We start from the raw sequence: 9,943 nt of genomic DNA, 5'->3' as shown, positions 1-9,943 counted from the left end.
TATGGGTTGTAACAAAAAGGCCCTCTGACTGGTTTCTTTCTTAAAGGTTCTCAAGCTCCTCTTTCCTTAGATCTTAAAAATATACACAAATAAAGGATGAACATTTAAAAAATATATTTATTGGGATCTCTTCCCAGAAGGTTAGTAAGACATAGTAGCAGCTAGTTGAGGCTGAGTACTTCTCCATAGGAGGGGCTTGGATGTGGCGATTGATTGATAGGGGTATGAGTAGATGACTCGCACTGGTGTTTGCTAAGATAATGTGTTCACTTGCAGAGGCTTGGGAAAGACTGATTGGGTTTATGGAGAGAAAGAGCTAAAACTAACTCACGCCACCTCTTGGTGCTGCCATTTACATCACCGTGTTGCTTAAAAAAATCCTCAGTGGGTCTTGGTAGCTGTTATGGATTGAATTGTGTCCTCCCAAAATATGTGTTGTAAATCCTAACCCCTAGACCTGTGGTTATAATCCCACTGGGCACCGAGTTTTCTTTGTTATGTTAAGAGGCCATAGCAGTGTAAGATGTGTTTTAAGCCAATCACCTCTGAGATAAATGAAGAGCAGATTAGGCATAGAGAGGCAAGCAGAGATGAGGGAAGAGAGATGCCGAGCCAGATGCGGATAGCCCAAGAGCAGAAGCTGAGGGAGGGAAGACCTTCCTCCAGAGCCGTCAGAGAAAGAAAGCCTTCCCCTGGAGCCAGCACCCTGAATTTGGACTCCTAGCCTCCTAAACTGTGAAAAAATAAATTTCTGCTTGTTAAAGCCACCCATTGTGGTATTTCTGTTATAGCAGCACTAGTTAACTAAAACAGTAGCCTACTAGATAAAGCTGTAATGCTTTGGGCTGATATTCAAGGCCCTCTGCAATATAACAACCTACTTTTCCAGCCTTAACATCTCCTACTCCTACAAGGAGCCCTGGTGGCACAGTGATTAAGTGCTTGGCTGCTAACTGAAAGGTCAGCGGTTCAAACTCACCAGAGGTTCTGTGAGAGAAAAGACCTTTAATCTGCTCCCATAAAGATTACAGCCTAGGAAACTGTATGGGGGCAGTTCTGCTCTGTCCTATAGGGTTGCTGTGAGTTGGAATCGAAGGCACACAATAATACTCTTTATACAGATTTGTATGGATGCCACATATCTTCTTGGCCCACCTAGTACTCCAGGTATTGCTGCAGCAGCCAGCTTCGTGCAGGGGTGGCTGACAGACTTTGCTTTAGCTGCACCAAGAATGGCTCACTTTTCAGAATGCCTGAGTGTGGGCAGTGGGACCCTGGCCCTGCAGTATGAACTGGACACACTTGCCTCCTGATCGTCTCTTGGATGTGTGAGGGACTTACCACGCCGTGGGACAACCCTTGATAAATGGTGACGAATGGGGGATGGGAACTGGTGGGTGAAGACTCCTGTCTTCTGTCCCTCAGGTGGACACTTCTGAGGTCCTTCTACAGAGCTCCCCACAAGTTCCCATGCGATCAAGCCCCAGTGGCCCACAGAGACGACGAGCTGATAATGCGTCCGTGTGCTGGCTTTCCCCCCCGCCTGTCCCTCCTCGCCAGCCCCTCCCTCCTGCTCCCTGGGGTCACTTCTTCAGTAAACTGCACCCAAGCCTTGTCTCAGGCTTTGCTTGTGTGGGGAACCAGATCCAAGCAACAGTCACTTGCTTATTTGCTATTTTCTGATTGTTATTCTTGTCTTTCATCATTAATTTCTTTTATACTCATTTAAAAGCTGGTTGCCGTAGAGTTGACCCCGACTCACGACGACCCCATATGTGTCCAAGTAGAACTGTGCTCCATAGGGTTTTCAGTGACTGATTTTTCATAAGTAGATCACCAAGACTTTCTTCTGAGGCACCTCTGGGTGGACTTGAACTGCCAGCCTTCCAGTTAGCAGCCATATATGTTAACCATTTGTTAACTCAAGGTCTCCTACCCTCATTTAGGGAACTTTTATTGTGCTCCTGGTCTTGGGAAGGGCCCTAGAATATAAAAGGGAATCAGACAAAGGCCTTGCTCTTGAGGTGTCAGAGGAGACCAATAGCTTAAAATAATAATAATAACGACAGCACAGCATGGTTAGTGTTATTCCGGAGAACCAAGAAGGGGGACACGGGACAGGACAACTGATCTGGGTGGAGGTGTCCTGGGAGGTCTCCTCGGACTGTCTTTGAAAGGGTGAGGAGAACGTAGTCAGCTGGAGGAAGGTGGGCTGAGGAATGCCCTGGGCGGAGGCACAGGGGCATGAAGGAACAAGGTATGTTGGAGAACTGGGAGGTTCCAGGAGACTGGATGTCTAGGGAAAGTGCTATCGAGGAGTCTGTTAAAATCGGGTGTCTGCCACACCCAGAGAAGTCAGGGAAGGAGCCCTGGGCATCTCCTATGTCTGCACTTCTGTACTCTGTGGCCCTCCAACACTGGCCGCAGGTGGCTGAGCCTGCCGTGGGTGCCCCGGGGAAACGGAGTCTTGCCTCACCTAATCTCACAAGAATGTGCCAGGGTTGGTTTGCATCCACTTCTTGCTCTTGGGGAGGACAGCCAGAGTCTCCGGAACAGCTGAGAGGGGCCAGGAGGGTATATTGCCCCTCCCCCAATACCTCTGCCTGGGAGCAGGCTGTATCATCCCCTGCTTGTGCCACGGCTTCTGTGGCTTTTTGTATTCTTTGCTATAAACAATCCTATATGGCTCTGCTAGTATCTTTCCATTGGCTTTCCATGTCTGTGGCAGCCATGCAGCTTGTGATCCAAGGACAGGTCAGTGGGTCTCAGAGTGGGGCAGATAGACAGACGGCTGGCTGAATCAAGCCAACCCTCTCTTGAGGACCTTGAGTGGGTGGCAGCTGGTGGAAAGCAGAAACTGAAGGACACCCAGCGTTGGCACTAGGCAGAAGCCATGGGGATGAGATGGCAGCAGAGAGGAGCTGGTGCTGGTGGCAGGTGACACAGAGAGAAGATGCTGAGTCATGGCAATGCAGCAGCACCAGGCACTGTGAGAAGGGAAGGCCTGCTTCTCACTGGTTCCTGGACGACCTTTCTGTTTCTGAGCTACATACTGGACCCCTGGAATCCTCACGTGGCCAGTCCTATGCTCCCAGGAAGCACAGATAGACACACGCTGTCCCATTCCTTTGACTAGCCTCCGCAGAGCAGTGCCAGGAGCTACACTGCCTGGGTTTGAATCCTGGCCCTGCCACTTCCTGCTGTGTGCACTGGGGTCAGTAGTTGACCTCTCTGTGCTGTTTCCTCATTTGTAAAGCAGGCCTGATGCTGGTGTCTACCTCTGGAGTTATTGTGATGATGACATGCGTTACTGGATATAAAACGCACGGGTCCTGGCACCTACCATGCACTTGGTAAGCATGTAACAGTCTGGGTCCGGGCAGGACAATCAAATCCTGTACTTGAGAGTGTCAGCGACTGTTTATGAAGGGGAGGGCAAAATGAGAGTCCCTGGGTGGCGGAGATGGTTTGAACTCGACTAACCTGTTTCAGTTGAGTGGATTTCTACTCACTGCGACCCTATAGGATGGAGTAGAACTGCCCAATAGGGCTTCCAAGGAGCAGCTGGTGGATTCAAACTGCCAACCTTTTGGTAGGTTGAACCCACCCAGTAGCACCTGGTGATTTGCTTCCATAAAGATTATAGTCAAGAAAACCCTATGGAGCACTTGAACTCTATTCTAACACATGGGGTCACCATGAATCAGAATGGACTTGATGGCAATGGCTTTTCAATTTTTTTTTGGTTTGGGTAAGATGAAGGGAAACTGACAAAGGGTGATGGAGCACCCTGGGGTTACTAACAACAGGGAACCTGGTCGGGGAGGCAAGGGAGCAGTTACCACACTTAGCATGGGAGAGGGTCGCTGGGTGGTGCAAACTGTTAGCGCTTGGCAGCTAACGGAAAGGTTAGAGATTCAATTCCACTAAGAGGTACCTTGGAAGAAAGGCCTGGTGATCTCCTTTAGAAAAATCAGCCATTGAAAACCTGTGGAGCACAGTTTTATTCTGACACACATTGGGTCACCATGAGTCAGAGTCGACTCCCCGGCAACTGGAATAGCGTGGGAGAGGGTAGTGAGACGGAATTGTGGGACCCTTTAAGAAGAGCCCAGCCTGGCCCTGCAGGGCAGGAGTGGAGGGGATACACACCCCCAAGGCCTCTTTCCTCCTTCACACTCACCTCCTGCCCTTAGTTCCCAAAGGCCAATCCAATGCGAGGCCAAAGGGCAAGATAGTTAGGTGGATGCAAAACATGGAGGTCAGTCAGCCTGCCAGGGCACAGAGCGGGTGGTGAAGGGGAGAGAAGATCGGGTGCAGCCAGCAGAGCAGATCCAGCATGAAGCGTTGGCTGGTGTTGTTGTTGTGTTCATGGTTACCATACAGAACTCGAGCACTTGACTGAGTCTCCATTCCTTGCGAGCAAAATTCACTGATGCAGAGGGGAGCTGTCTCCAAGGTGACGTCTCCTGTTCATCTCAATGGACCGTGCTGTCGACCACTGGCTCTTCCTCACCAGCTGGCAGGACCTCGTTGAGGGCGGGAACGGAGACCTTTTCCTCTCTGTATCCTGAGTGCCTGAATAGGGCGAGGTCCGTATCCCTGAGGGCTCTATTGGGAGCCACAGCTGAAGGGACCCTGTGAGAGGCATCCGCATTTTTACTTAAGCTCTGAGCTGTTTAATTTGCCAAAGCAGCAGGGATGGCAACCCTTACGACCAGTATTTGACAGTAATTAACTGTTAGTGTTGTTAGGTGCCGTCCTGTCGATTCCGACTCATAGCGACCCTGTAGGACAGACTAGAACTGCCCCATAGGGTTTCCAAGGAGCAGATGGTGGATTCGAACTGCCAACCTTTTTGTTAGCAGCTGTAGCTTTTAACTACTGCACCACCAGGGCTCCTAGTAACTACTAACCTTTATTTTACCCACTTGAAAAGTGCCCTTTAAGGACCTCCCCCTCCCGGGGAGTAAAAGAGAAAAGATGAGAAAGCAAACCTTTGTAATCAACTGTGATGGCCGGGGTGGGGGTGGGGCAGGGGGGAGGTGGTGGTATTCCATTCCATCAGGGCAGCTGGCTTTTTGTTAGAACCAGCTACTCCAAAACATGAGCAGAAAAGTAACATCACACCACTGGGGAGAGTGCTGAGTCATGGACAGCAGGCTCTCACAGATGTTGTGAGTTGATTACAGAAGGAAGAAGGGGTGTGTGTGTGTGTGTGTGTGTGTCTGTGTGTGTGTCTGTGTGTGTGTCTGTGTCTGTGTCTGTGTCTGTGTCTGTGTCTGTGTGTGTGTGTGTGACGTTTGGTCATGAAGGAGGCCAGGCCCCAGGCCAGGCTTTTCCCCAGATTCTCGCTTTAGTCAGACCCTGGACTTCCCTGCATCTCATTGACCCATTACAGCAACCTTATGGAGTAGGCACTGTTCTCATTTTATAGACGAGAATACCGAGCCTAATAAGTTTGGAAAGCTAGCGGTAAGCATCTGAATTTGGACCCAGGTATAAGACTTTGGAGCCATGGTGGTGCAGTGGTTAAGAGCTTGGCTGCTAATCAAAAGGTCAGCAGTTTGAATCCACCAGCTGCTCTTTGGAAACCTTATGAGGCAGTTCTACTCTGTCCTATAGGGTTTGAGTCAGAATCAGCTTGACAGCTACTGGTTTGTTTGTTTTTTTGGTTTATAAGTCTTCAGAACCTAGTTTTTAACTACTGAATTAGTGTTTCCCAAACTGTAGTCATTTGCAGCCCACCATTAGCGTTTTTACCCCTTTTGTGTATCATCTGTACTATTACTTACTTCATATTTTTCTTCAATTAACTTTCTTTAATACTTTAAACAATTTTGCTTGAAAAGGAAACTATATCACTACCATAAATGGAGAGCTAGAATCACCTACGAATAGGAGGTAACTACAGTGTAAGTAGATAGAAAGGATTTCCTGGCCTCTAGCCTGGCTAGCTCCGAATTCTAGAGTAGAATGATTTTGAAATAGCTCCCTCCCTTTCAACTGGTTGGTTTCCCTGAGAGACTTCTCTCCCCTCTATCAGTCTGGGCCCTAAGCTATGTAGAGTCGCATGTGAAATGGGATTGTAGCCAGAGATGTGCTCGTAAACATTTAACATGCTGCACAACAGATAATAAAAAACGAAACTCACTTGGTACATAAATTAAAAATTTTCATGTTAGATAAATATTTCCAGTATTTGTGGACGTTTGCTGTTAGTATTGTATTAAATTACTACCTATGTTAGTATTATATCAAATGCATGCTAGATTGTGTCCATGTGTATACCAAACATATTTTAAAGTTAAAGTTATAATACTATTGTTTACAAAATTTAGGACATTATATAAATGCTATATTGTTAAAAAGTGACTTGATTGAATTCATGGCAATGGTCAACTTATTTGAATTCCCTCTCTTTTGCATGTCATCTGGGCTGGGAAATCCCATTGGTTGTTCACCAGGGCGTCTGCAAGAGCATACCCTTGTGTTTGTATCACGGGGAAGAGCATTGCTGGCCCTCCTGGCTGGAGGTGCTGAATCAGCAGACATAGATGTACAAGATGGTTCTCTCAAAATGGATCAGAGACCTGTTATCTATTAATATAATCTGTCCTTGCCTAGTAACCACTCATGTTGGATCCAGTTGCATATTGGGTGAGTGTAGCAAGAGTTCAACTCGACAGCCCACCCCCACCTCTTGTTTATTGGAATGAAATAGTATACTCCCAAGAGACCTGCCGAGATAAGTAGTTTCAGTAACACTGGAGGGGACAGTAGGAGACAGATGTCAGTGAAGGTGTTGAAGTGGTAGGGGCCTCATAGCTTAAACAACTTTGCTTGTGGGCACCCTCATGACCCTGTGTGAACTTATTTCCATCTGGCACATTGTCACGCACTGGAGCTGGTATCGGTTTCATTTTGTGCCCTGCCAATTCCCTTCCGCCATGGCACTCGCTTCTCCTTGTGTCCTGTCTTGTTGGCATCTCTGGGTCTTTGCTTTGGACAGCTGGTACCCCCATTTTGTTGATGCCCTAAGCACATGCTTACCTTGCTTATTAAGTAATCTGTCCCTGTCTGGAATAATCGGCTACTCTTAGATATACACAGTGTGCTATGCTTCTCTTCAAAAGAATAGCAGAGTATGCTCTTCCTCTTTCTTCTTTTGTTTTAAATAACACTGTATTGTGTTTTTTTTTTATTGTTGTAGTTTAAGTGAAAGTTTACAATTCACGTTAGTCACTTGTATGAACATTTATACACACATTGTTATGTGACCCCAGTTGCTCTCTGAATACTGTGACAGCACACTCCTCCTTTCCTCCCTGATTTCCCGCATCCACCCAACCAGCTCCTGACCCTCTCTGCCCTCCCATCTCACCTCCGGACAGGAGCTGCCCATTTTGTATTTTGTGTTTGGTGACAGTTGCTGTTTCCCCTACCTGGAATGTTCTTCCCCCGGGAGATCTGTGTGGTTCACGCTGTCATCTCCTTCAAGCCTTTGCTCAAATGTCACCTTGTTAGTGACGCCTTCTCTGACCACCTGTTATGGATTGATTTGTGTCCTCACAAAATATGTTTTGGAATCTTAACCTCTACACCTGTGGATTTTATCCCATTTGGGAACAGGGTTTTCTTTGTTATGTTAATGAGGGCATATCAGGGTAGGGTGTGTTTTACACTGACTCCCGTTTGAGAGATGAAAAGAGCAGATTAGGCACGGGGAAGCAAGCACAAATACGGGGGAGGATACATGCCATGTGGAGATCGCCAAGGAATCAAGGAATGCCGGATCTACAGAAGCTAAAAGAGACCTTCCCCCTCACATGACAGAGAGAGAGCCTCCCCTCAGAGCCAGTGACCTGAATTCAGACTTCTGTGGGAAAATAATGGTCTGTTCTTTAAAACCACCCACTTGTGGTATTTCTGTTAGAGCAGCACTAGCAAACTAAGGGAGCCCTGGTGGTGCAGTGGTTAAGAGCTCAGCTGCTAACCAAAAGGTTGGCAGTTTGAATCCACCAGTTGCTCCTTGGAAGCCCTATGGGGCAGTTCTACTCTGTCCTGTAGGGTTGCTATGAGTCAGAATTGACTCCTTGGAAACTCTGTGGGGCAGTTCTACTCTTCTCCTGTAGGGTTGTTGTGAGTCGGAATCCACTCACTGGCAATGGGTTTTTGGTTAGCAAACGAAGACTATTTATCATTGCAGCCCCTCCCTCCTCTATTCCCACTATGGGCTATCCCCCTCCCATGCTTTATTTTTCTTCATAGCACTGATTACTTTCAAATGTATTACACTGTATAAAATCCTCCCACATGTTCTGTTTATTGTCTTTTTCCTTCCGCAAGGGCTAGACTGTTTTGCATGTTTCGCTGGCTCTTCACTATTTAGGGGCGGTGCCTGACACAGAGTAGGCAGCCAATATATATTTGTCGACTAAATGAATGAATGAATAGTAGGTGCCCAGTAAATGTGTGTTGAATGAATGTTGCCTCTAATCCTGAAGGCACCAAGAAATCAGGGGAAGAGTTTAAAAAACATTCTATATAGATAGAATTCACATACACAGTTCACCAATTTAAAGTGCATAATTCAGTGGTTTTCAGTATATTCACAGAGTTATACAACTATCACTAAATCAATTTTAAAACATTTCATCACCCCAAAAGTACGCTGAACCCATTAGCAGTCACTGCCCATTGTTCTCCATCTCCCTCTCCTCCAGCCCTCGGCAGCTACTACTTTCTTACATTTTGTCTCTATAGATTTGCCCATTCTGGACATTTCATGTGAGTGGAATCACAGAATACACGCTCCTTTCTGACTGGCTTCTTTCACTTAGCATAATGTTTTCAAGGTTCATCCATGTTGTGTCAGTACTTCCTTCCTTTTTATTGCCAAATAATATTCTGTCAAATGGACATACCACATTTTCTTTATCCATTTATTAGTTGATGGACATTGAGGTTGTTTCCACTTTTAGGTATCTTTCCAGAAATCTGGAAGTGGAATTACTGGTAACTCTATGTTTAACCTTGAAGAACTCCCAGACTGTTTTCCGAAGTGCCTGCGCCATTTTATATTCCCATCAACAATGTATGAGGGTTCCAGTTTTCCAACATCCTTGCCAACACTTACCTGTTTTTATTAAAGCCGTACTAATGGGTGTAAAGTGGTATCTCATTGTGATTTTGATGTACACTTCCCTAATGACTAGTGGAATCGCCTGGACGGCAATGGATTTGATTTGGTTTTGGAATGACTAATGACACTGAGCATCTTTTTATGTGCTTATTGGCCATTTGCATATCTTCTCTGGAGAAATGTCTGTTCGGATTCTTTGCCAATGTTTTTTGGGTTTTGTGTTTTTATATTGAGTTGCAAGAGTTTTTTATAAATTCTAGAAACAAGTCCCTTGTCAGATAAATTATTTGCAAAAAAAATTGTCCCATTCTGTGTATTGTCTTTTCACTTTCTTGATGGTGTCCTTTGAAGCACAAAGGGTGGGCTGACCAGGGAGAGGGGCAGCAAGTGGGTAACACTCAGGATGGGATGTCTCTCCTTCATGTCGTCAGCTGAAGTCACTGTGTTTCTACGACTCAGGTAGCCACACGCTTGTCCAACGTAATGAAAACTGCATTCTGAGCTGCGGGGTGCGCCTTACTTGGTATCATTGCACCAAGGGCTGGAGTCAGTAACTAGAACATTACATAGAGCTTGTCTCTCAGGGAAATGGAGTTGGACCGTCCTCAGGAGTATTTCACTCAGGCTTTAGAGAAGCCTGGAAAAAGACCTCAGCTTACTGAGGAGTAAACCTCCCTGGTGCCTGGAATGTTCTAGGCTGAACTCGATTCAGGACCTTTGTCCAAGACAGAGCTGTATATGCATAGGATCAATCACCCAAACCAAACCAAACCCATTGCCTTTGAATTGATTCTGACG

The sequence above is a fragment of the Trichechus manatus genome, unplaced genomic scaffold (genome assembly GCF_000243295.1).
Source record: "Trichechus manatus latirostris isolate Lorelei unplaced genomic scaffold, TriManLat1.0 scaffold00062, whole genome shotgun sequence".
Taxonomy (NCBI): Eukaryota; Metazoa; Chordata; class Mammalia; order Sirenia; family Trichechidae; genus Trichechus; species Trichechus manatus.
The sequence above is the reverse complement of the archived record's forward strand: the minus strand, read 5'-3'. Positions refer to the sequence as shown.